This window comes from Camelus dromedarius, chromosome 30 (assembly GCF_036321535.1).
Source record: "Camelus dromedarius isolate mCamDro1 chromosome 30, mCamDro1.pat, whole genome shotgun sequence".
Lineage (NCBI taxonomy): Eukaryota > Metazoa > Chordata > Mammalia > Artiodactyla > Camelidae > Camelus > Camelus dromedarius.
In genome coordinates, this window is record NC_087465.1 from 24764702 (window position 1) to 24791794 (window position 27093).

Consider the following 27093-nt stretch of genomic DNA (forward strand, 5'->3'; position numbering starts at 1 on the left):
TTTCTGGAGGGGCTTCCCGCCTGCTTCTCCTGGCGGCTCCAGGCAGTGAGGGGAGCCAGGCCAGCCCACGTGAGGCATCCTTGTCCTGTGCCTCAGCGTCTCCTGAGGAGCGGTGAGGGCAGAAGGCACCATCTGCCACGTGTGAGAGGACGTCTCTTAGGCAGCTGTGGGAGCCCCCAGCTGCACCCCTTCAGGAAGAAAGCATGCAGCTGCCCTTCACAGGGACCCGGGCTCCGGTCAGGGCCTGGCCGAAGTCTCCTAAGCAACCACAGATGGGCCCTGTTCCTACATCTGGTTTCCCACAGGACTGGGACCTCACTGTTCAGGACACCCCTCAGCCCTGTGTGGCAACCTTCCCAGGAGCCAGGAAACTCAGGCTCCCATCTCTGACCTCATGTCAGGACGTATCCCTGACTGGAAAAGCCTCTAGCCCCGATAAGGTCTAATTTTCCCGAACAGCTATGGAGACGGGCGCCCACAGCCTTCCATGGTTATCTGATAGTGGCGAGGCATGTTGGGGTGACTGGAGGACTCACCTTGCACTGGACCCACACACCTCATGTTTCATTCAAATGCCTTCCTCCTTTCCAAGGACACAGAGCTGTTCTCCCCACTCTGTGGCTCCCCAGCAAACTCCTACTCACCCTGCAGGGCCCAGCTCAAATGTCTTTGCACTGAGCAGCCTTCCGTGCACTCTCTAGGTCAGAGATCAGGGCATTCCTCTCTCTCTGACAGTAACATTGCTGAGTTGCAGTTGATCCTTCATGTCTTAAACTGGGAGGCTCTTGGTCTCCTGCATCGCTGTAGCCCAGCCCAGGGACTGGCATGTACCTGGAGGTCTTTGGTGACTCGTTGACAAATGGATACTTACCCAAATGAAGAAACAGACATCCACGGGGCACCTTCTGTGGACCAGGCTCATGCCTGGCTATGCGGGGGCTGCAAACAGGATACCTCCTAGTTCTAGCCTCGAATCTGTTTTCCAAACTCTGAATTTATATCCACTAAGACTATTTATTCTGCTCATCTTTGGACCATCTTCAATTTATACCTGATCACATTTTTGTTCCTTTTCACAAACCCAAGTAAGTGATTTGTCCAATTTCTCTTTCCTCTCATCCCGAGCTCCTCTCACTCAGCACTGTGCATCACAGGATGCTGAGCAGCGTCCCTGGTTCTACCCGCTGCACACCAGTAGCAATCCTCCACTCAGGGGTAGCAACCAAGAAGTGTCCAGAGGTTTCCAGATGCACCCTAGGGGTTGGAATTGCCCCCAGCTGAGAACCAGAGCTCTAAACTATCTTCCCATGATTCCTTCCAGCCCCAAAGCTGGAATTTTCTTTCCCTTTTCTTCTCTTTCTGGGCTAAATTCCTCTTCCTGTTATAATATCCCCCCTGGTCCCAGGGGGTGGACTGCTTCCTGCTAATTCTCTGAGTTGATGGGAACCTGCCTTTGACACCGCTAAACATGATAGAGGGAGGTGAAAATAATCAACATCACGTAGGTAATTACAAAAGGGAAATCAGCTCCAGAGATAGAAGAACTATGAGCGCAGACAGCTCAGAGTGCTAGCTGAGCCCCTCCCTCCGCCAGGGCCGGCACAGCTCTGGGGCACCCGGTCTGGCCTTGACCCTCCTGCCTGGCTGTCGAGAAGGGAGACCTGTCTTTCGAGAAGGGAAGCTCACAACCATCACTCTCTCCGAGCAACCTGGCCGTCCACAGGCCAGAGCAAGACCCCTTCTCCGTGGGTGCATCCAGTCCTGCCCACCGGCATCTTCCTTCTACCTAGAACCCCCCCTCCCCTTTGTCCAGAATCACTCTCTACATCCCAGAGGATCTAGCACGACACCCTCCCCTCTGCGTCACCGGCTCTGCCTTTGCTCTGCTTCTGGCTCCTCCTTGGCCTGCAAGGCCTTTCACTCCACAGAGTCTAAGCGCAGCGAGGAGAACTGTCCTGCTCGAGGACAGGAGCTAGAAGCCTGTCATCTGTCCATCTACCTGCCCACCTGTGTCTGTCTATCCGTCCAGCTGTGCCTTTCCTCAGTCCCCCGTACCTCCTAGTGACCACCCCTCCCTCACTTTACTCCCTGCAGTCACGTCTACCCCACCCCCAGCTTTCCTGAAACTAGGAACAGCCAATTCACCACGGACTTGGCTGTTCCTAAGTTCAGGGTCCACCATCGTCCCCTCTCCCTTGACTGCCCAGGTCCTTCCATCCTCTTGCTGCCCCCTACCCCGGGGACCTCTCCTGCCCTCTCCTGCTTTCCCCTGTCTCACCAGCTCCTGTCCTCACCGCCTTTCTCCCTCTGCCCACTGCTCAAGTGCTGCTGCTGCTTGGAGCCCTTTCCTGGGCCACCTTCTTTCCTAATTTCCTACCTACCTACCTGGGGTGTCTCCCCAAGGGGTCAGGTACTGTCTGTGTTTCTAGATGCGTGGACCACCCGCCTCTCCAGAGCTTCAGCCCCCGTGGTCAGCACCACCTGGGCAGAGAGCTGCTATGCACAGCACTTGGCATGCACTGTGCCCTGACGTGACCTGGGCTGAATGCTTACTGGGGTCATCTCATTTAGATTTACAACCACGCCTCCTAGCAACCTCGTGAATGGTGCCCCGGAGCATTTCCCCAGGGTGGCTCTGGATCATTAATCCCCATGTCACAGAGGGGTAAACTGAGGCCCAGGAAAGAAGTGGTTGGCCCCAAAACTCAGGCTTTTTGGCTCTAAAGTTGGCACTTTTACCCACAATGCTCTAGCGTGAGCCTCCAGCAGCTGGGAGAAGGTTCTCCTCATTTATTCCAAGTACTTGGGCCACATTTCTTCCTTCTCTTGCCCACAAGTTCACCAAAGCAGTGGGCCCTCTGCTCACTGCCCACACCCTCATTCCCAGCGCTGGTACACTGAGGTCAGGAGAAGTCAGGGGGAGCTGCACCTGTGCGTGGCAGCTCCCAGCTGGGGAGGACGGGTCACAGCCACGGCATTTACATGGACAGCCAAGTAAGTTCATCCGTTCTCAGTTCTAAGGCTCAGCTTACTGTAAAAGTTAACACCTCTGAAGTTGGGGTGCAGCGTGCAGGCAGCATTGTACTTTAATGGTGATGTCCATGGGACCCTGATAGCCACAGTGTACCTTCCAGCATCTCGTGTGCCTCATCAAGCCCGGTAACGAGACTCTAAGGTGGGTCATTACCCCCACTTGACAGCTCAGGAAGCTGGGGTTCAGAGGATGTGTTGCTCAGGGCCGCACAGCTCTCAGCTGTGTCAGGGTCAGCGGGGACCAGTGGTTCTTCCTCCTCCTGCTCATCCACATTTTGGGGCTCACGGGACATGGCCCGGGTGCAGACAGGCACTGCCAGGAGGGAGGGGCCCGGCACTCAGCCTCTGCCGGCCCAGAGACACCAGGTCTGGGGCCTTCCCCCTCCAGCGCTTCATCTCTGACTTCCACATCTCCCCTGATGGCATGTTCAATAGGATCATCAAGACCTTGGTGAGTGGGGCACACTCCCTGGCAGGCAGGGCTCCAACTGCACCTTTGTGCAGACTTGCAAAGGGCGCCCCCTCTGGGTGGGCCAGCCACAGAAAAGCAGACCTGCACCCAGACACACATCTGAGCAAGTCGAGCACTGGCTGGATTTGGGCCCCACTCACTCCATCAGCCAGATGCTTCTGGAGAGTGTACAACCTGTTCACCCGTACCTGGGAGCCCGCAAAACACAGAAGGCAGGACGGCCTGATGCTAAGCCCCAGAGAGCCACCCCTGCCCTGCCGGATGCCCTCCTGCTTCCGTGAAGCTCAGGTCCCCAGAAAGAGTGAGGTGGCACCACTGGGAGTCAACTCTTTGCCCCGTGGAAAGCCTCAGCCCCATCCCTCCTGACTGGCGGCTGGTGGATCTGCCTGGAAGGTGACTCACTCCAAGAACCTGCTGCGCAGTGGCACCCTCGTGGGGTCCTTCAAGATGGTTACGCGTGTTGCCAGCCTGGTGTGTAGTCGCATGGCCTGGTCAGCGTGGGTGCACATGGCTCTGGGAGCGCAGGGCACGCTGTCCTTCCCACCCTGCCAGCCCCTGGTCTCAGCCTGGCCAGGACCGTGAACTCGGGTGGGGCCACAAGTACACACAGCCATGGGGTGTGCAGGGCAATGGGGTGCCCTGTCTGCACACAAACACAATGACTACCTGCAGCCAGTCTGCGGGGTTCACAGGAGACCCACGGGGTGGGCAGCATTGCCCCCTTTTACAGTTGGGGAGCCTGGACCTTAGAGCAGCACCCGGGCTTCCCCAGTCACCCAGTTGGTCGGTGGTGAAGTTAGGGTTTGTGAGTCCCGACAAAGCCCCATGGTTCTCAGCACCAGATGCAGTGACGCTGGGCCCTCAAACACTTCCACTGACCATCCATCAAGGGACCCAGGCCACCTGAGAACAGCCATGTGGGGCTGTGTCTATGGGAACCTGGGGTCAAACCTCCATGGGGTCGGTGAAGGAACTCCGAGGGGTGGCCCAGAGGGCTGGTGACGATGGCTGGGCCAGGCAGAGAAAGTGCCCTTGGCCTGACAGACAACAGCTAAGCACACGGCCAGCCCGGGAACCACAGGCACACAAGCTGGCATTGGGCTCCACCCAAGCCCCTCAAGTGGACTTGTCACTGGGGGTACAGTAAGGACCTCGTTAGCCCTTTGACAGTGACACTACAATGTGTGACTATCACATCTGACCCTCAGCAAACAGTGAGGGAGGCATCAGCGTTCCTCCCCATTCTACAGAAGAGGTAAATGAGGCCAAGAGAAGTTGTGTCTTGGAGGTGCCACTAAACTACTAGGTTGAACAAATTGGCGATTCCTTGAGGTTCACCCTAGCAAACACTTGGCTGGTGCACATTATAACTATCATTCAGGCCAGGAAACTGAAGTTCAAAACCCAAGATTATACACATAAAAATCACAAAACCATAGAACATGGAAACTTCAAGAGACCTTAAAAACACCTAGTCTGATCTCTCTATGAAAGGACAGAAAGAATAAACCCATTCCCTCTTCAAATAGCCTTTACCTTTGAAGGCAGATTTTATGTCCTTCCTGAGTCTCATTCTCCTTTCTTGCTAAATGTCCCCCAGTTCAGCCAGCCATGTGCACACCTGTCCACCTGCCCGTGTATCCACTCATCCACCCACCCGCCTGTCCACATATTAATCCATCTTCTATCCATTTATCCATCTACCATCCACCCATCCATCCGTCTACATTTTCAGCTGGCCTGGCAGCCCCCCACCCACCCTGTATCCGTCTCCCCACCCAGCCGTCTGGCTACCTGTTCCTGTATCCGTGCCACAATCATCTGTTCCAGCAAGACCCTGACGCTCTGGAGCAGCCTAGGTCCCAGCCCCCTGCTCCTGAGGCGCCAGTTCCGCCACACCACACCCCCGGGGGCATGACCGGGCCGTGGCTCGGGGAACATGTGTCCTCTGGCCCAGAGGCAGGCGGAGCTGTGGCCCCAGGGCCACTGGGCCCGACAGCCTGGACTCCATGCACCAACACTGTGCTCCACTCCGGGCTGCGCGGCGGCCCCGAGGGCGGGAGCGGCCCGGGCTCGGGGCCCTGCTCACCGCCGCAGAGCCCTGGCTGCCCTGCGGGAGGGCCGTCCTGCCGGCCCCCGTGCATGTCCCCGCGGGGCCGAGGGGCCACGGGAGGTGTGACGTCGCCGTGGTGGGCAAGGGGGCCGACACCAAGCTGCCCCATGAGGCCAACGAGACGGACGAGGATGGCATCCATGCCACAATCATCCGGCATGCCCGGGGTGGACCTGGCCCAGAGACTGTGCCCTCCCTCTGTGTCCCTCAGCCACACGCTCAGACGGCCCAGCTGTCCCTGGAAGGAGCCAGCCTCAGTGTCCACGGACTCTCCACATGGGACAGAAAGGCCTGAGGCCAGGTGGGCAGGGTTCACAGAGGACAGTCAGGAATGACAATCATTTGACATCTGGACTTCTGTCTGTGAGAAACTTGGGAAAAAAAGGGGCAGATTCCCAGAGCTGCTGGATCTTGAGTCTACACCCAGGAGAGCAAAGCCATTTTGTTTTCTGTGCCAATTTTAAGAGGCAGAGAGGAAGGACCTTTGGAGAGGAGGGGAGGGGTCTGCGGAAGCAGGTGAGACTGTGGTGGCACACAGCCGTCCTTTTAAGTGGCTTGTTGGCGGCCCGGGAGCAGGCACCAGGCAGTGGGCAGCACGACTTCGCTGCACAGACGTGGATGTGGGTGTACGTGGGCGCCATCGCTGGCTCAGGCCCCACAGGGAATAAGGTGACACATAACAGTGCCCCATGCGCGTGAGAAAGCCACCCCATCACCATGCACAGCAGACACGAGCTCTCTCCGCGGCCCCTTGAGAGCCTCAAGCCGCCCCCCAGGCCCTCTCTGGCCTCGGGTGACTCCCTGAGCCAGGCATGAGGTCCTCAGCTCAGCAACCAGGAGGTGCAGGCTGGGAGCACCCCAAAGAGGTCCCCCCACCCCGAGCGAGCCCCTCCACCCTCTGCCCCCACCCGCAGGCGTGCTGCCCACGCTGGGCCCTCCTGGGTGAGCGTGTGCAGCTCCATATGCAACCACATGCTGCCCGACGAGCACCAGGACCGGAACGAGGGCCTGGGGGAGGCCGTGTTCTTTCTTACCCGCCTCATGTGGGGCCCGGGGGTGGAAGTCCTGGACACCTCCAACCCTGAGCTCACCGGCCCCTCGGAGATGCAGGGGGAGCAGGCCATGCCTGTCTCGGAGGTGAGGCCCCTGCTTGGGGGGATGGGGGTGCTGTGCTGTCCTCCAGAGCCCCCTGCTCAGTCCCCTTCCTGCCCCAGCAGCCTGGGCCTGGGCTCAGCCTGTGGCCACCCTGCCTGCCTCGGGGGCCGGACCCCAGGATGAGACCTCCCTGCCCAGGAAGCAGTGTCCCCTTCCACTGCCTGCGATTGCTCTGCCCGGAGGTCCTGAGGTGGAGCCCTGCCTCTGCCCTGTTCCTGGCGGTGGATGTCCTCTTGTTGGACAGAGCAGCCTTTCCCCCAGGGACATCCAGGCTGGGAGGCAAAAGGAATTGGACCTTCAGTGTCCGGGCTCCCAGCTCCACAGCTGGGTAGCATATCCCCCACCATTAGCCACCAGGGCCTGTCTGTGAGATGGTAGGAGGAGGCCTGGCCCCAGGCCCAACATCCCGGCTAAGTTCTCAGGATGCTTTGAACCACCTTCTCCACAGAGCTGCATGTGGAAGGTGGGAGAATTCTTTCTATTTGGAGCCTTTCTGGAGGCCTCAATGATCGATTGGGAAAATGGAGACAAGCCCATCACCTGTGAGGTCACCATAGGTGAGAGCTGGGCTCACAGAGGGGTCTTCAGGCCTGGGGTGTGGGGTGCTGGGTGGTCACCGCCAGGCCCCGCGCTGCAGCCCTGGGGGGAGGGGAACTTTGACCACTTCCCTCACGTGTCCTCAGGGGCCCACACAGCACACAGCATCCGTCCCTGAGTGCACACATGCCCCACCGGGCGCACCTTAGCTCCGCCTAGGGCTAGGCTGTGTGAGGGGCGCGGGCAGGAAAGAAGCCCCCTGCAGAAGGGAGCGAGGCCTTGCCGGGTGGGCGAGGAGAGGGTGGGAGTCCAGGGCACTTCCCGGGCGGGACCTTGAGTTCAGCGGTCATCGGGGCCCCAGGGAGGTCTCTTTCTCTGGCTAGTGCTCTGTCCTGTCTGTGCTGGCTCTGACCCCAGCACCTTCCCCTTTCCCTGACTTTCCCTCTTCCCTTCCACAAAGCTTGAGACTGGAGGGCAGGGTGGGGACCCTAGGTACTCGCAAGCCCTCCTCTGCCTCCAGGCAACTATGGGAATGAAGCTGATGGCCTGTCATGCCCTCAGCGGCCTTGGCCTCAGAAGGATCCAGGGGACGAGAAGGAGGTTGATCTGATCCAGAACAACAGTGATGACAAGACTGACGAGGCTGGGGACTTAGCCTCAGTCTCCTCCACCCCACCCATGCGGACCCAGACCACCGACAGGCGAGCCAGCGGGACAGAGGGTGCTGGGAGGCCCTGCCCGCTGCCCCAATCTTTTCATGGCCCGCTCCCCTTGCCACCTCTCTGGGCTCCCAGGCCTCAACCTCCCACCTGCTCCCCACCCCCCAGGAACTACTTCCACCTCCGTACTTGGAGTGCAAGCCCTGCATCTGCATCAAAAGCTGATGGCCAGACCAGTGCCACCGCCTCTGCAGAGCCAGCATCGTGGACACATCACAGACAAGCTGGTCGTGGCCAGGCCGGGGAGGGAGGGGAAAGCTGGGGAGGGGGTTGCTTCGGATGGCCTCCCTCAGCCTGGAAGTTTCCCTCGCAACACAAGAGGCCTGTCTGCCCAGCAGCTTGCTGTCGGGTGGGTGAAGTTCTGCAGGAATGGCCCCAGCAGGAGTTTCTGTCCCCACCCAAGTCCTAAGAGTGGAAGAGGGCCTGAGGGCCACCCAGCCCCTGTGATCCCTGGAGGCGGCTGACCAATCCCTCTGTCTCTGGCCTGCACACCTTCCACCGCTCACATCTAGACCTGAGTCCCGCCCAGCCCCTGTGAGTCCACCAGACCACAGACTCAGGCCAGAAGTGGCTTCTTCCTTCAGGAACTGAAGACCCGTGAACATGAAGGCCTCCAGGCTCTGAAAACAGAGAAACTGGTGGTTTCCCTATGACGATGGGACACTCCAGGGACAGTGCTCATGGGAGGTCCTAGGGTGCTAGCCCCTTGTCCCCGTGATGAACGGGGTAAGACATCTGGGGGAGCTGATGGAGGCTGGGGCTCACACTCCTGGTTCACAGGAAGAGGGCCTGGATGATGATCAAAACGGACAAGTCCTACCCTGAGTGACAACGGGGCATCCTGGAGGAGCTGAGCTGTGGCTGCTGGTGAGCCGCAGGGCTGCTGAACGGGCCAGGAGTGGCGCGGCACGCAGAAGAGGGGGCTGGCAGAGAAGGACGCATTTGCAGGCCTCCTGCTGGCAGGTGGGCTCTGCTAAGCCCTGTTCCCCGCTTTCTGTCCCAGCCGTTTCCTCTCACTGGCTGACAAGCACCAGGGCTCCTCGTCCCACACCAGGCTAGACGGAGAGTGCCTCAAGTCCCACGTGCGGGAGCTGGTGCGGATGCTGCTGGACCACATGGGGGACAGGGCAGGGTCTGGAGGTGGAAAGGGAACTCAAAGTGGGGGGACATCTGCTCTGAAGTCACAGCCCCTAGGGCCAGCCTCCATCACAAGTCATGGACTGAACCCAACATACACCCCATGACCCCGGAGAGTATGGGGCAACAGGCAAAGACCCTGCGGGCACAGGTGAAGCAGCACACAGTGTGGGACAAGCTGAGGCTAAGCCAGAACTTCCTGCAGAAGCTGCGCTTCCTGGCAGACAAGGTGTGCCCCCTGAAGGCATGCACAGAGGGGATGCCAGCCCCAAACCCCAGTGACCCGAGGCAGAAGTGGGGCTGCACAGGAGGCGTTGAGCCAGACCACCCAGGAGGCCCCTCCTGCTCTGACAGCCGTTAGGGGACGGGGGTGACCAAGCCTTTCACCTTGTTGGGTGTTCTTCCTGCTGGATCCGTGGGAGGAGAAGGAAACCCCAGCATCAGGGGTCCTTCCCTCCATGGGTCCAGGGCTGGCCAAGGGGCAGGACCTCTCCCTTATGGGCCCTCACCTGCCCACCACAGGCCCACACAGCATCCCCGACGTCTTCATATGGATGATGAGCGACGACAAGCACATGGCCTCAGCCTGGTGCCCCCCCAGGACCTGCTCTTCTCCATCGTGGGGGAGGAGCTGGGTGAGGACCGCACCAGATCAAGGCGCTCTTCCTCAAGGTGCCAGAAGGGAAGCGAGATTAGAGGGTGGTGGGGTCCGGGCTTCGTTCAAGGGGTCAGTCTCCCCTTGGAGGGAGCAGCATGCCCACCCCGGGTCTAGCTGGCCTGAGCTGATGGGGTGCTCAGAGAAGAGGTGGAGAGAGCAGAAATGACAGCGGGTCCCATCCCATCCATCCTCCTTGGCACTCTGTTCCCAAACCCACAGCCCAGTGGAATGGCTGCGAAGGGACAGAGGCCCTCTGACCACGGCCTCCTGCAGCCCCCTGCCCCTTCCTCACCCCACAGGCTCCAGCAGCTGACCCTGTGCCCACCCCCAGCTGCCTGGGAAGTGGGGCTTCGGCGCGGTGGGCTGGACAGCTCAAGCCAGGCTGGAGCCCTGCCTGCAGCTGGGCCACAGCAGGCAGCGCAGGGACTTCCTGTGGGGCCTGCACTGCGGCTTCGAGGGAGTCCAGTCGGCCCTGGGTTTGGGCCTGCACTCCCTCCTGCCCAGGAGTCTGGTCTGAACCAGTGAGTGAGGCAGGTTGCGGCCAGGCCCAGGGAAGCCCCTGGCTCCAGCCCTCACCCTGGGAGAGCGCTAGGGCCACCTGTTCCCAGCCTCCCGGCCTGTGCTCCCCACAGAGAAGCAGGCCTCCAGCCCCTTGCCCGCAGGTACCAGGCTCGGAGCCTCTGCGCAGCTGACTGCAGTGGCCTCTCAGACTCTTCACCTGAGTCTTTTTATCGACCAGAGTCAGTGCATGGAAGTGAGGGCTGGGGGAGGAGGGAGCGGCACTGGCTTTGTGGGCACTGGGGGAGGCCTGTGAGCTTCTAGGGCCTGGGGAGACAGATCAGCCAGCACCCTAGACCCTCAGAGGGAAGCCTGGCAGATACCTGGGGACCCGGGCCACATGGTGGAGGCTTTAATGCACTTACATTCTGCATGGAGGACAGGGAAGACCTGGCAGGCGCTGAGGGAACAGGGTCAGGAGCAGACTTCACATCAACCTTCATTTTAAGATTCCCAGAAGAGTCAGGGAATATGTCCCTCCCGCCCCCGAGTCCCCTGGAAACCACAGTGACTGGGGGTGACTCCTGCTCAGGTATCTGCCCACCCACCACCATTGATTACCCATCCCCCCCGCCCTGAGCTACAGGTGCTGAATGAGACCCTGTGCCCCACCTGGGACCAGGTGCTGGTGTTCGACACCCTTGAGTGCTATGGGGAAGCTCGAGTTCCTGGACGACCCCCCCATCATTGTCATTGAAATCTATGGCCAGGACACTGGTGTAGGTGGGCTTCGGCACCAGGGACCACCCCAATGTCCCCTCACTACAACCTCACTGGTGGCCCCCTCCCCCGTTCTCCCCTGAGCCCCTCAGCCAGGTGCTTGCTGGGAAGCTGGAAGGTTGGGCAGCCCCTCCAGGACACCTCAGGTGTCCCCTGGCCTGTCACTGCAGTCTGACTCCTTCCTGATGCTCGGGGACTCTGGCCTCAGGGAGGAGATGGGCCACGGCATCCTGCCTCCCAGCACAGACAGCCCAAACTCAGGCCCAGAATCTTCAAGAGATGTGTCAGTAAGGCCTGCTGTCCCCTGCCTCCCCCAACCCAGGGACTCCCTGGCCCCTGCCCACACCTACCACAGTCAGCTGCCCAGCTTTCCACAGGAGCGCTGGAGTGGGGGAGTGGAGAACTGGGGTGCCCCGAGTGAGCTCTGGACTAGAGGCAGGCGCACCCATTTCTAGTCTGAGTACTGCATCTGCCGTTCACTACCTACCTGGCCTGAGCTAGCCTGAGACTTGGTTTCCCCATCTGTAAAATGGGATGATCACCCCTGCAGCTACATGATGCTGTGGGGGACTGAATGTGATCCAGGATATCAACATGCTTGGTAAATTCAAGCACTGAGAGGCTACCCTGGCTGTTTGTCGTGTCAGGGCAAAGCTGACTACATGGGCCGGAACTTTGCCAAGCCCGTGGTAAAGCTGGCCGGTGAGGCATACTGCCCAACCTGCTTCCCGCCCCCGCTTGAGTCCTACCAGATCTACCGGGGCAGCACCACTGCAGGGGACCTGCTGGCCACCTTCGAGCTCTGGCAGGTGGGGCTGCAGGGAAGAGGGAACTGAGTCGGGGCCAGCCTCCTCCCCATCCTGCTGTGAGGCCCATTGTGATGGAAGCTGAGGATGTGGTTCTTGGGAACCCAGGCTGTTCAGCTTTCCCTGTCTCCCCAGGTCACGTGGCAAATAACTCATGAGGAGAGGGAGCTCTCCCCAGGCTAGGACACTATGTCCCCCATTTCCCAGATTGGACCAGCAGGGAAGGCTGACCTGCCGCCCATCAATGGTCCAGTGGATGTGGACCGAGGTCCCATTATGCCTGTGCCCGTTAGCATCTGGCCCATGCTCAGCAAGTACCAGATGAGGTGTGTGAGGACTGCACACCTTGCCCGTCCTTGCCCGCGACAGGCCCTGATGTGCTCGGCTTCCCGGCCTCCTCGCTCTCTCCCTATCAAGGGTCTGTGCACATATTATATGGTTGGCATCAGACTCCAGTGGTCTTCGGCAACCTCAGGCCATGCCTCATTTTCCAGATAAGGGTGATGAAGGCCAAGGAGGGGAAGTGACTGGCCCCAGGTCACACCAAGGAGCCGGCAGCAGACCCAGACTGCTGCCCATCCAGTGCCTGCCCCTTCTGCACTGTCACACTACTGCCATCCAGGACCTATCCCAGCCCTCCATCTGCCTCCAACACCCACCCTCACCCTGAAGCCCCTTCAGGACACCCACCCCTCGTCAGCTGTCCGCGCCCGGCCCCCTCCCACGCACTGCCCACCCAGGGGCCAAGTCCTCCTCAGGTGGCCTGGCACCCACAGCTGGTGCCCTTGACTGAGGGGCTCTCCTCTTCCCCCGCCTCCCTCCAACTCACGCAAGTGCTGTTCTGGGGCCTGCGGGACCTCAAGGACATGAACCTGGCCCAGGTGGACCGGCCACGGTGGACATCGAGTGTGTGGGGAAGGGGGTGCCTTCGTCCCTGATCCACAATTACAGGAAGAACCCCAACTTCAGCACCCTCAAGTGATCTGAAGTGGTAGATCTGGGCCCCGGGGTCGCTGGGCAGAGCTGGGTGCAGCCGGGCAGCTGGGCAGGGCCGGGTGCCTCTGGCCCTTCTCTGGGCCCAGGCCGCGCCAGCCCCCACCCCCAGGACCTCCCGGAGAATGAGCCCCTGCAGCCACCCTCGGACATCTGCGTAACGGCTGCCGGGCCTTGGCCACTGCGCCCTGGGGGGCTCCCAGCCGTCAGCTCCCTGCTGCGCTTCCTCTCCCGGCCCCCAGACCACTGGCCCCCAACTGGAATAGCGCAGGGACGGCCATGCCCCAAGGCCCACGGATGGTGCTCCAAGGGTTTCTTCCTTGGGCTCACCCCCTAGTCAGAGTCAGGGAGGCCAGGAGGGAGGACCCACCCAGGGGCCAAGGAAGGCTGCCCCGGGCTGCCCCTCACTCTCGAGCCAGAAAGGGCCAGGGCCAGGTGTCCTTAGAATGCCCGAGGGCAGATGGCTTCCTCTGCCAGGTCTTGGAGAAGACCCAGGCCCCCTCCCGGCCTCCACTGTGTCACTCACCGCAGCCCACCCTCCTCTCTGGCCACCTTGTCCTCTGCCTGTGCCCATCTTTTCTCCCTCAGCTGTCGCCTCCCTCCCTCTCCCCTCAGAAAGCTCCAGAATCAGCTTTAACCTCTGGTCATTTCATCCACCCCTGACTCTCACCATTACTCCTGCTCTTCCCTGTCTGTCTGTCCATCTCTCTGTCCAGGCAGACTCCCCGGGGCTGCCATGTGCTGTACAATGGGGGGATCCTCCTCCCACCCCACAGGGGAGGTCGTGGTGAACATGGAGCCAGAGGTGCCCATCAAGAAGCTGGAGACCATGGTGAAGCTGGACGCGGTGAGGTACCTGGGGTCAGTCCCACGCTGGCTGTGGACATGCACCTGCATGTGACACTTTACCAGAGCCAGGCCAGTCCACCTGTGAGACAGTACATTAAGTCACTTCCCCTTCAGCATGTGATGGGACAGGGCCTCCCCTGACTGCATGTGCACAGAGACCTGTCCTAGACTGTCCTAGGAGGGAGGACTCAATTCTGCATGTGTGTGTGTGCGTGCATCTGGGGACACATGCCTGAACGCATGGTACGCATGTGTGAGAGGCAGGGAGAACAGTGACCATGTGAAGTCATAGCCTGCAATTACTTTTATTCCAACAAACACCATAAGCACTGGATTCCTTGTGTGAATACCAGTGTTCTTTCCAGAGGGTCCCTGGGTTCCTTCCCAGCCATTCACAAAAGACCCTCCCCATGCCTGGCTTGGGGACGAATTTCCAGGTGGAAGCTCCTTATTCGTCCTTTGGGACTAGGGCTGTTTATCTACCAGAGGGAGACCTGGGGATTCAGGTGTGGAGGTGGCCTCTGCCGAGGAGGGCAGGATGGAGGCTGGTCTGGAACAGGCCATCCTGAATCCAGACAGTGTGGAGGAAAGAATTCGGGCCTTCCCCCAGCACCCCATCACTTGCTCTGTACCCCATTCCTCACATCGTGTGCTTCATGCAGCCTGGGGTGTCCCCTAGCTTCTGAAGCCTGAGCTGGGTCTGAAAGGACCTTCCCTTACCCCCATCATCCTGGTCCCCAGAGAGTCCCAGCTGAGTTAGTGCGGGTGTGGCTCTGTGGAAAGGGGAGCAGCTGAGGCCCAGGCCTGGCCCACAGGCCCGGGTGGCACGGCTAGGGCTCTGGGGCTGCACCTGGAGACATCATGCCCCCCTCAGCTCCCAGCCTCCTGACCTCCCTCTGAGGGTGTCCAGGCCATCAGTGAACAGAGGACGGCACTGGCCCAAACTTCCCCATCATCCCACAGGCCCTGGGCTCCTGTGGGGCCGTGTCACCAGGATCCTCTTCAGCTGTGTCACTGAGCGTCCACTTCCCTGTTGAGGCCCTTGCACCCCCCCATAGCCAACATCACCGAGCGCCGGCCACGTGCCTTGTCAGCCTCCCCTTCTGACGCGGCCTGCGTGCTGCAGGGATCCCCTGGCCATGCGCAGCCATCCCGGGGCCCAGCACCCCCATTTAGACTCAGTGGAGCCCTGAAACCGGTCACTTTTGAAAGCCCCCAGTGATTCTAATGTGCAGCCAGGGTTGCCAGCCACCGCCCTGGAAGGTCTGAGGAAACATCTGTGAGGCAGAGCCTTCACGGCCTCAGAACTGGCTGTGTGAGCACAGGCGCTCGCAGCGCACAGGGAGCGTCCCTGCGTCAGCTCCCTCTCCTCCTCCCTCCCTGGCTGGGCCGCTGCCTCCACATCCAGCCCTGTGGCTAAGGCCTGTCCCTGTCTCCTTGCTTCACCCCTGCAGACTTCTGATGCGGCCACCACGGTGGACGTGGTGAGTGTGGGGACCACAGGGGGTTCTGGGGAGAGAAGACCCTACACCATGCAAGGTATCAGGCCAAGGGGAGCAGCTTCAGGGACTGAGACACCCCCAGCCCCTGGCACTCCGGCCAGCATGCAGCCCCGGAGAGGCAGCTGGAGAGAGCTGCTTGGGGAGCAGGGCCCCCGGGTGCTGGTTCTGCCTTGGCTGGTGGTTCTTGCTGGCAGGTCATGACCCTCTGTGGGCCGTGGCATCCATTTCCACAAATCAAGGCCCTGCCCCTTTGACATTGGGGGCCCCCCAGAGCCTCCTGGAGCCCAGGGCTTCTGGGGAGCAGATGGTCAGAATGCATGGGGGACTCCCAGATGGTCCAGGGCTCTGGGAATGGCCAGGGTGCGGGGATGTATGCAGGACTCCGGACCTGGCCAGCCCTTCAGGCTGATGAGGATGAGAAGAAGGAGAAGGAGAAGGGCATCTCAGAAGAGACGGAGGAGGAGGAGCCGGGTGAGAATATGTGGGACTGTAAGTCCGCGTGCTTCGCCGCCATTGACACCATGAAAGAGCTGAGGCCTCGGGCCGGGGTTGGGGCCCGAGGAGGGACTAGGCTGGAAGAGGTGACCCCAACTCCCCATCAGACCCTCCAGTCCAGCTTCTTTCCTGCCCCCTACTCCGTCAACATGAGCTTGGAGCAGCCTGTCTCACAGCCTTGAAGTTCTAGCTCAGGACTCACCTTTTCCAGGATGGAGGGCCAGTCCCCCTTTCCTGGATTGGTTTTCTCTTGTCTTCATTCATCTTTCGCACAAGTATCTCTTGAGTATATATGATCAGACACCAACCCGGGTGCTATGGGAGCCTAAAGATAAGATGCCGTACCTGCCCTGGTATTTCCTGGACATGCAAAATGGACATGTAAGCAGATCCATTGCGGTGGGATAACAAAGGCAATTCAGTGCCTGGGGGAGTCAGGGAAGGCTTCACAGAGGAGGTGACCTTTGAGGAAGAAGAGAAACATGCACTCAGAGGCCAAAAGGGAACAACTTCTCAGTAGCACCTGCACGTCTATTTCTATCTAACACCTCACGCTACTTTGCTTTACACCCCTCGGTCACCGTTGCTGTGAAACGTTCTTCCCCTACTGTGTGCACGTGGGTTCTGTCTGCTGAGCCAGATGGCGGTTTCCAGAAAGAGCAATTCTCCTCGTCCTCGTTTGTCCCTTCTCCACACTGCCGACTGAGCTCAAGGCACCCCCTGACTGACCGGCTGACCAGGAGGGACGTGTGCCTGTGGTGGCGTTTCCTCAGCCGAGCTGATCCAGCCACACTCTCCCCACAGGCCCTTTCTGGGTCCCAAGTTGGGTGTACTGCTTACCATCCACGTTCGTCAGAGCACAGGCTAAGCTGCTGTAGTAAGTTAGATTGGTGTAAGCAAGGAGAAGGTGGTGTGGTGATTCCATGGTGTCAGGGAGCAATACCCTGCCATCTTGTTACTGGCATCTGTGTGGCTAGAGATGGCTTGCCATCACATCCCAACACCAGTGCACAGGAATTGTCAAGACAAGAGGAGGCACACTCCTTTCCCTTTAAATGCCCAACCGAGAAGCTGCAAATTCCACTTTCACTCATGTTGGCTGGACTCAAGACCCATAGTCACAATTGGCTGCAAAGGAGGCTGGGAGATGTCATCTTAGCTACGCGGCTGTGTGTCCAGAAAAATGTTTGAAGAGCAGGAGAGCAGATAACTGGGGTCACCCAGTAGTATCTTCTCCTGCCATCACCTCCTGGATTCAAGTTGGCCAGGCAGGAGCTCCAAGAGGCGGCCATGTGCCTCTTCCTGTCATTTGCACAGGCTACCACTGGGTGGCAGTGGCACCTTGATTGAAACCTGGTGATTTAGTGTCCAGTGTGTACTGACTGAAGCCCATTTTCTTTTTCTTTTTCTTTTTAATTGAAATATAGTCAGTTTAAATGTACAATTTCCAGTGTACAACATAATAGTTCAGGCATGCGTATATATACAAATTTGTTTTCATATTCTTTTTCATTATAGGTTACTAGAAGATGCTGAATATAGTTCCCTCTGCTATACAGCATAAACTTGTTGTTTATCTATTTTATATATAGTAGTTGGTATCTGCAAATCTTGAACTCCCAATTTATCCCTTCCCACCCCTTTCCCCTCTTGGTACCCATCAGTTTGTTTTCTATTTCAGTGAGCCTGTTTCTATTTTGTAATTAAGTTCATTTGTCTTTTTTTAGATTCCACATATACGTGACGTCATGTGGTATTTTTCTTTCTCTTTCTGGCTTACATCACTTAGAATGGCAATCTCCAGATCCAACCATGTTGCTTCAAATGGCATTATTGTATTATTATTTATGGATGAGTAGTATTCCATTGTATAAATATACCACAACTTCTTCATCCAGTCATCTGTTAATGGACATTAAGGCTGCTTCCATGTCTTGGCTATTGTAAATAGAGCTGCTATGAACATAGGGGTGCATGTATCTTTTTGAATTAGAGTTCCCTCCAGATCTATGCCCAGGAGGGGGATTGCTGGATCATATGAAAAATCTATTTGTAGTTCTTTGAGGAATCTCCATACTGTTTTCCACAGTGGCTGCACCAAACTACATTCCCGTCAATAGTGTAGGAAGGTTCCTTTCTCTCCACACCTTCTCCAGCATTTATCATTTGTGGACTTTTGAATGATGGCCATTCTGACACCAGGTGTGCAGTGATACCTCATTGTAGTTTTGATTTGCATTTCTCTGATAATTAGCGATACTGAGCATTTTACATGAGCCTATTGGCCTTTGTGTGTCTTCATTGGAGAATTGCTTGTGTAGGTCTTCTGCCCATTTTTGGATTGGGTTGTTTGTTTTCTTATTATTAAGTTGTATGAGGTGTGTATATATTCTGGAAACTAAGCCCTTGTCAGTCTCATCTTTTGCAAATATTTTCTCCCATCCTGTAGGTTGTCTTTTTTTTTGTTTATGGTTTCCTTTGTTCTGCAAATCTTATAAATGTGATCAGGTTCCATTTGTTTATTTTTGCTTCTATTTCTATCGCCTGGGTAGAGGGCCTCAGGATTTGACTTGGAGGAGGAGGAGATGGGCAACACTGAGGGTGAGCCCTGGAGCCCTGGATCCCTGCGGGGTGTGCAGCCCCCCTCCTGTCACACCCTGGCTGTTTCTCTTTCCCCTTCTCATGGGCCCCTAAAGCTGCAGCATCCAATAGCAGATATCAGGCATCGTTGGCCACCAGGAAGCAGGCTGAGGCCCTTATCTACAGTGGTTTTTACTGTGATCAGTTCAGCAGCGTGATGGACAGACACTTAGAGCCACAGAGCATCAGAGCTGGAAGAGACCTCTGAGCTCATTCCATTCAGCATTTCTAGACATTTTCCATGGAACACTATGATGGGTATTCTGAAGGGAGTTCTTGGGTCATATGGGTTAAACGGGTCCTTGGGTACAGGACATCTCAGTGCCTTTAGTATACAAATGCTATTCTGAATCTCTAGAAGGAAGACACAGAATAAATTATTTCACCAACTTATTTTCTCTGTGTGTGTGTGTGTGTGTGTGTGTGTGAATTCTTCTAAAGCATTCCAAGAACTCCCATGCCAGGTGTTCTACTGAATGCTGCTTCAAAAATGCTGGTATGGAACAATCCTCTTAATGTTAAATATAGGTAGACTGAGGCCAGAGAGGAGAGCAAGCTGGCACCAGAGCCAAGCTTCTTCCATGCCCACACTCATAGCAGCTCTCACCTTTAAGTAAAACTGAGGGCAACAGTAAAGTGCCTCATGCAAGCTAATGGTCTGGTCTGTGGTTACATATTGGCAGCAGACTTTTGTAAGCACCAAATCTGAGCTATAACTTATGACACAAACTACAAACAGTTTCTCAGCCACAAAAAACGTGCGACACCATGGCATCTTCAGTAAGAGCCAACACCTTGAATTAGGAAGCCAGCGACCAAACGTGTTCCTAACAGCTCATGCTCTACTGTCTTAGCAAACAGCACACACACACACACACACACACACACACACACACACACACAATTTATCTGGTTTTCTCATTAAAACTCTGATTTTTAAATTAAAAACACAGAAACATGTGATGAGTAGTCACTAAAAGCTTAATACATGTGAAAACTATTCTAAACTAGTATGTTCAGATAGAAGCACCAACTCATAATTAAAGCTACTTTAAATCAATCATCTATTTATCCATCTGTACTTTTGCTGTGGTTGGAAAAAGGTATAATACAAATGAGAATGTTAGTCTCATACATTTTAAACTCTGAGATGACCCTTGAAAGAACTGTCTTCAGACAGGACAGACCATATGCACAGCCACAGAAGGGGCAAATCATCTCTTAGCAAGGAGAAGGGGTTTTCTCCAGCACCCATCTCTGACTTCAGTGTAGTCGCACCAGCACAAGCTACTTTTGTATAGGGCCACTGTAGTAAAATTTAAAACTGTCTGCAAAATGGAGCAAAAAACACACACAGATTAAAAATGACCGTAACTGCACATGGGTGATTTATTCCTAGAGGATAGGAACCCAGAACTACTGTGAAAATGAGATTCACAGCAAATTCTTTTAATTTTCTTCCTGTATTACTATCTCTCTATTATTTCTTCTTAAAAAACACCTCAAAAATCCCATTTTCTCATTCACATGAATGTTTAACAAAACAGAAGCACAATGTCAATAAGCAAACTAAATTATTTTAGCAATGAAACCAAAGTTTCTGGAAAGTTAATTTGCATATTTGCATAATTATGAAACAAACAGAAATCTTTATTCAATAGCTTGTTTTGAATTTTCTTAAATATCAAACCATGAAAACTTCTGATTTTGCCATGACTTTCTACTTTTTAGTAATTTATTTCAGACATCTTTAATCATACTAAAAATAACCACCATGTGCCATCTTCGAAGATCGTTATCATTGCATATGTTGAAATGTTTTAAATACAGATCTAGAATTCAAATTTGTCCCTGTAACTGTCATCAAAAACAGATGTCACTATGTTTTTGTAGATCCAAGAATATATATTTAAAGACCTTTCAAGTTAAAAGATCTTGTACATAAGCCTTTATTCAGTACTTTGTTTTGAAATAATACTTTTTAAAATAATTGAAGAACATTAGAAAAGGCAATTTTCTTACTGCTTTACAAAAAGACTAAACTTTTCAAGTAATTAACTTTTTTTCTTAATTACACCAAAACTATAGCCAAACTAAGAAGTGCATGTATCTAATGAGGTAAAATTCATTCAGAAAATATTTTTGTATTCAAAAAATTATTCTAACTCTATTCTGCTTAAAATATCTAAGATGCTTAAGGTATATAGTGAACCTGTTCTTTACTCTAGAAACAGAAATGGACTTTGGCCAAAAGCAACAAATTATGATAATTTGAAATACTTCTAATATAAAACTATAGTTTGTAACACTATTTAAAGAATCTCTTTGTGGCCACATAAAAATCTGAATTTTAGAGGATTCTCAAGGAATGAATATAAGCAAAAAAAATACATAATCAATCTTGAATCCATGTTTCCTAAAAGTACTACCATTTTGGTGTTAGAAAACATATACTTCTCCCATTTCTTCAGCACAGTATTTAATAGAAATGTAAGTAGTAACAGAAAGGCAAATCAATTCTTAACTAGCTTACTTCTTCCTGAAATGAAAATACAGCATAGCAATATTTATCATGGCATCTTATATCTCAGTACCACAATTATCATTGATGAAATTGTATATCAACATTGGTTTTAATTGCCAATAAAAATAAGAATTTGTCTAGCTATAATGAGATTCACTTGTACTTTATAATGGTGTTAGCAGTTCACCATTAAATTCAACATTTATCAGTTTCTTTAAACATGTACTTTCTTGATTACAAAGGGGTTAAGTCTATTAAAAATATGAGAATAGAGACATGCTTTTTAAAATGCAATACAGTAGGTATGGCATAATTTGGCTTGGTTTAATAAAGCTTTTCATTTATCTATCTAGATTACTTACATTTTTCTTGTTCCTTCATTTTTCTTTTCCTTCACCTGATTTTATCATTTTAAATATTCTAAAAGTGTTACAAATTTTCCAAAATATCAAAGCACAAAAGACTCATCTTTTTTTTTCTATCTTTTCCAATAATCCTCAGTACTGATTATGAAAACGCATGGCTTCTATTTTCCTGATGTTCCCAATATGTTTGCTCCTCCATCTCTGAGTACCAATGCAACATCAAGTTATTCTTTGGATGTAACTGGGAAATATTTTCTGCTTTCCCCCTTAACTTTGTACTTGCTTTAAGTCTGCTACAAATAATGAATACGACCACTGTCTGGCATTAAGTTTCAGTCTGCATTTGTAGTCTGCCTATAGTGACCATGTGGGAACTCATTTATTATAACAGAGATGGCAGAACTAGAATATAGACACAAACAGTAGACCTCAAGGCTCATTTATGACTTCCCTCTGAGATTTAAAGGTTTTTTTTTTTTTTAAATAATAGTAACTTCCTTCTGAATGAGGGGATAAAACCAGCTAAACTGGAAGGGTGTGTATCATCAAAATTTATTCAAAATCGAAACAGTGTGGCTGCATTGCTAACAAATAGTTATTATTTGAAGCTTGGAACACACCAAAACACACACACACACAGCTGGGAGAGGGGTGTAAATCTAAACAGTGCAGTTTTCTATCTTGTTTTTAATCTTCTATTTTAAACTCCAAGCACTGTGAGAGACCAAAACTGGCCTACTTTAATATAAAACAGTCCTTTAGAAGTAGAAAATGTAATAAAGATAGGTTTCCTAAAATCAAATCTTAGGGAGAAGAAAAATGTTGGCCTTTGACTAAGGTTACTAGCAGAATCCATACTTGAATTACAAATCAAAAGCACTATTATACTATTTTATGTAAATGTGTTGCATCTTTTTTCAAAAAAAAAATGATGAAATAAAAACTACCTAGCACAATTACGTAAATGTTTTATGTCTTATGGTAAGTGTCAATTTACCATTTATCAACTGAAAATTAATCATAGTTCCCTTGGAACATGGGATTGAGGGAATGACAAAGAATTTTAAGATTTCCTCTGCTCTGTTACGAGTCTTGGTTCCTATTCTGCAAAGTTAAACTGATACAATTGCTGTGGATTCTGCTTATTAAAGACTTTGTTTCACAATCCTGCAGTGAAGAATCTTGAAGAAAGGCAGATCAACAGTCAAGGGACCAGATGTCTGGAAGCCTCCAGAGAAAGATGTAGTCAGTGAACTTTGTTAGCATAATTAAGTCATCACTGACTACCTAAACTAATTCCATGAACACCATCAAAAGACCAATTAGAATAATATTTATACATTACAGTGCTGAGAATGGGGAAGATACAAATCTTGTCAATTAGGCTGATATTATTAAATAGCTCTTTAGAAAGAGACATTAGAATCAAAAGCAGTAAAATAAAATAGATTTCTGGGCTCCAGCCAGAAGTAGTTGCACAAGTCTAATAAAGTCTCTAGGGAGTCAACAGTTTTCTTCTCAGAAATCAGAGTACAGGCTAGGTCAGGGATCAGTAAACTCTACCCCATGGGTGAAATCCAGCCTGCAGCCAGTTTTTGTAAAGAATGTTTTGTTGGACACATTCCTTTACATTTTGTCTGTGACTGCTTTTGTGATACGACAGTAGAATTGAGTATCTGAATGAACTGTATAGGTGGCAAAGCCAAACTATTTCCTGTATGTCCTCTCCAGAAAGATTTACAACTTCTGGAATAATTGATAATGAAGGTTTTGTTCAGCACTGAATTGTATCATACTAAATGGAAAACCTACATTTTCTTCTGCAACTAGAAGCTGTTTGTGACTGGGAGTCAGAAAGCCTGGGTTCAAGTTCTAGCTTCTCAGTTTGCTAGTTTACTTAAAGTTTCTGAGTGTGAGTGAATTTTCTTGCTATAAAATGGAGATGATTATTTCAGGCTGATCTGGGCAGGGTTAAATCAGAAAAATGTAACTGGATAATGTGTAGAAAAACACTAAAGTAACCTAAATACATTGTTAAGATTCTCATATATTATTATCCTGAACAGTTATAAAATGAATAAAAATATTAATCCAATTTACTTAATCCAACTATGCTGGGAAACATAAAAATATTAATTTTAAAGTTCCAAAGAAAAATCAACATGTTAAAGTAAGGTATTCTTAATTTAAAATCTAAAGAAGAATGGACAGGCAAACCTGAGCCTCGAGTTGAGCCATCGCTTTATAATAGACTAGTTGTATGACTCAGGTAGATCTTAATTCCATCAGAGATTTGACAGGTGAAAACCGGAAACTGGATTAGGTTATGAAAATAATTTTTCTGCTTAAACTTATATATTAATATTTGGATTTTGAAATTTTGATTTGTCATTGCCAACTATTCACAGGAACATTTTTTCTACCTGCCTTTCTTTAATCCCCACTCCGCCCCTGTCTCTAACCAGTTGCCAGTTTCCACAGGTACTCTGCAGCACCCCCGAGATGCGTCTTTCTCACTGGCAGAGTCCTCCGTGCTTCTTTGAATGAACGCAGCAGCTTCACAAGCTGTGCTTAGGTTTTCAGTCATGCCCTTCTCCAATTCATCCTCCACAATATGATCATTTTAATCCCACTAAAGTTGGGGTCCCATTATGATGTCAGTGGATTTACGTCCAACTCAGTATAAATTTCTGAGCCTGTGCATCGGATTCTAGATGGGAACCTCCGTTTGCTGCCTCACTTTCACTATGTCGGAGTCTTCGTCTCACTCATCCTGGATGCCTGCTGTCGTGTCCTGACAAAGGCTCCAGTCTCAGGATGCCTGTATTCAGGGTGCACATCATTCTACTTGAGATTCCACTCTCCCCTTCTCTAGTTTTGGAAACTCTTCACATCTCTCAAGGTTCTGAATTAAATGCTACCCTTTCTTCAGTCACGTTTGGATCACCCAGTAAGATCTGAGCTCTCTTACCTCTGCAAGTCCATGACAAGATGTATCTTGTTTTCTTCAGTTAGTTTTCAGTTTGCCTACTGTATTACTAGGCCTTGCCCTTGCTATATGTTTGTAAGATTCTTGATGGCAAAGATTTCTTTCACACACCAGAAAGATGCATATATTTTAACGAAATAAAAGATTTTCTACAAAGTAACTGTTAAAATTAAGCAGGGCCTTTGGCAATATAAATATTCCGTTGTGAATTGACCCCACATGTGTAAATAATCAGATTATGTGAAAAGAAAGTTTTTGCAGCATGAAAGTGGTCAAATGATAGCTTTTCACTGGGGCTATATTGGAAAAAAATAGAGCTAACTCTATTCACAACATAAGCAATATGCCCTTGTTAAAAGTCAGTCAGTTCTAAGGAGTGGAAAAATCGATATTTTGTGCTTTCATAAGCTGAACATGACTATGTTCTCAGAGGCACATTCTAGACTGTTCCCAGCATGTGCTGTGCAGCATCCAAGACAGTTTGAGACTGGACAGGACTCTGTCTTTATCTTTTGAGGCTTAGTCATAAGAAGACATGTGTGTACACTGACAGTCTTATTTTTTAACTGTAGTGTTAGAACATACGATTTAACATTTTAACCATCTTAAGCACACAGTTCTGTAGCATTAAATACATTTACACTGCTGTGCAACAACACTTCTACTTAAAAAATATTTTTCCTGGATCACATAGTATATGTTTATTGTAGAAAATAAAAGGAAGAAGAAATAAAAACCTATTTGTAAATCCACCAGGGAGAAATAACCGTTGTGCTGGTATATGTCCTTTCATAAGTTTGCCTCTAACATATGTAATTTAAAAATTAGATCTTTTCATGCCTGTGATTTTTAACCTGTTTATTAAGTTTACCAATAGTTTGAAAACATAGTACTTTGGTTACAGGAAATAATCCTTTAAAAAAAAATAATGTTTGTAACAAAGGCACCATGATATGTTTCGATAATAACTCATGTGGTTATCTTCAGAGAGATAAATTTAGCAACAATCCTGTTTTACACCATGTTTTATTCCTTCTTGATAAACCTAATTTGATAAGGAAATTATCAAATAAACATTTTACTTTTACACTGGCCATTATGTATATTTTTGTAAAATAGAATATTTAATCCTTAAAAAAATCAACATTTTCTTTTGGCTTTCAAAATTTATTGTATTTCAATTTTTCATTATTATAACTAACTATCTTTGCACATACCCAGATAATCTCTGTAGGATAAGTTTCTAGGATAAAGTGCAGGCATGTTTTGCAAAATGTGACACAGATCAACAAAGTTCTTCAGAAAAGATATTTCAATGTTTACTTCCAGAAGCTGTGCACCCTCACAATTATTTGGTATTATCATTCTATTCCTTCTTTGCTAATTTGATAGGTGAAATACAACACACTGTTGTTGGTTCAAATAGCATTTCTTTGATAAAGAATGAGAGTAAACAAGTTCATATATTGATTAAATATCTATTTGCACTGATACTTCAATAAATATTCTGCTTCCTTAGTCATTTTTGTATGTCAATCTTTATTAATTTATAACAGCTCTTTATATATGATTAATACCAAAATTTTCTCATTCATTTGTGCTATATTACTCATTTTGATTTTTTACATGTGTATTTGCATTTTATGAGATTTTATGTAAGTAATTCTGAAAAATTATTTCATGTTTTATTCTCAGCTTATGTACCCAAGACATCTTAGGAATAAAAAACAAATCACTTATATTTTCTTTAGAAAAATAATGCAGTATGAAGTAGAGCTTTATTTTTTCAAAAATATTTTAAATGATTTCATTACTATTTGTTGAAAAATTATTTTCACAATTTATTTGAAAAATCATTTCTGTAGATAATTTCTTATATGATTAAAGTCTTCCATTCCCTTGGGCATAATTCTCTCCTTTTTAGATTGTTCTACTAATCAAGAAGTCTATTGTGACATTATCATAGAATTTGAATTAGTGAAACTTCCTGTTTTTCTACTATCTTACCATGCAATTCACTCTCCTTTATTAATTATTTTCAAACTTGCCTTGGTTATTTCCAATCATTTTATTTTAGAAATAAACTCTAGAAATATTTGGTCTGGGTACAGAACAAAAATCTATTGGAAATTTATTTGGAATTAATTAAAACTGTACATTAATTTTGGAAAAATTGACAATTTATTATATGTCTTACAAAGCAGTCAATTGATCTGTTTTAGTTCCAAAGTCTTCAGTTCTTTAAAATCTACTACATTTAAATATATTTGTTTTTATTTGATCACCTCTAGTCCTGTTTTCTAGTTGATTCTTTTGAATTTTTGAGGAGGAAATAACATATTCTTCATAACTAAACAAATGTAATGATTAGCTCTGCCAAATGAAATTTGTGTGATGTTAGGCAGATTACTCAATTCTTTCTTAAGTTCAATTTTCTTCATCTGTAAAATGTAGGTAATTGTAATATTAAACTCAGCTGTGCGTGAATAGATTAGAGAAATTTAGTACAGCATCTGGTATAGTGTAAAAAGCTCAATAAAGATTAGTTTCTTCTATTTATTGTCTAAATCTAGTCCTAATTCATCAGATTATCTAGTCCTAATTCATCTTCTAGACCTAATTCATCAGATTATCATTAAATATACATACTGAATTCCAGCATTAACAGCATTTATAGAAAATTTTAAGTTTTTTTATTGTGATATTATTATTTTCCAAATTAACAGATTTTATAATGCTGAACTACTCACAAATTACCAAATCAAAACACTTGCAAATTTATAAATTATAGAACATGATTTGATTTGATTATATATACATAACATCTG

General features: G+C 50.2%; 1 pseudogene; it reads left to right on the forward strand.

The window, feature by feature from the left end:
- Positions 1-27093, forward strand: part of LOC105103875 (otoferlin-like) — a 102159-nt pseudogene that overhangs the window by 46646 nt on the left and 28420 nt on the right.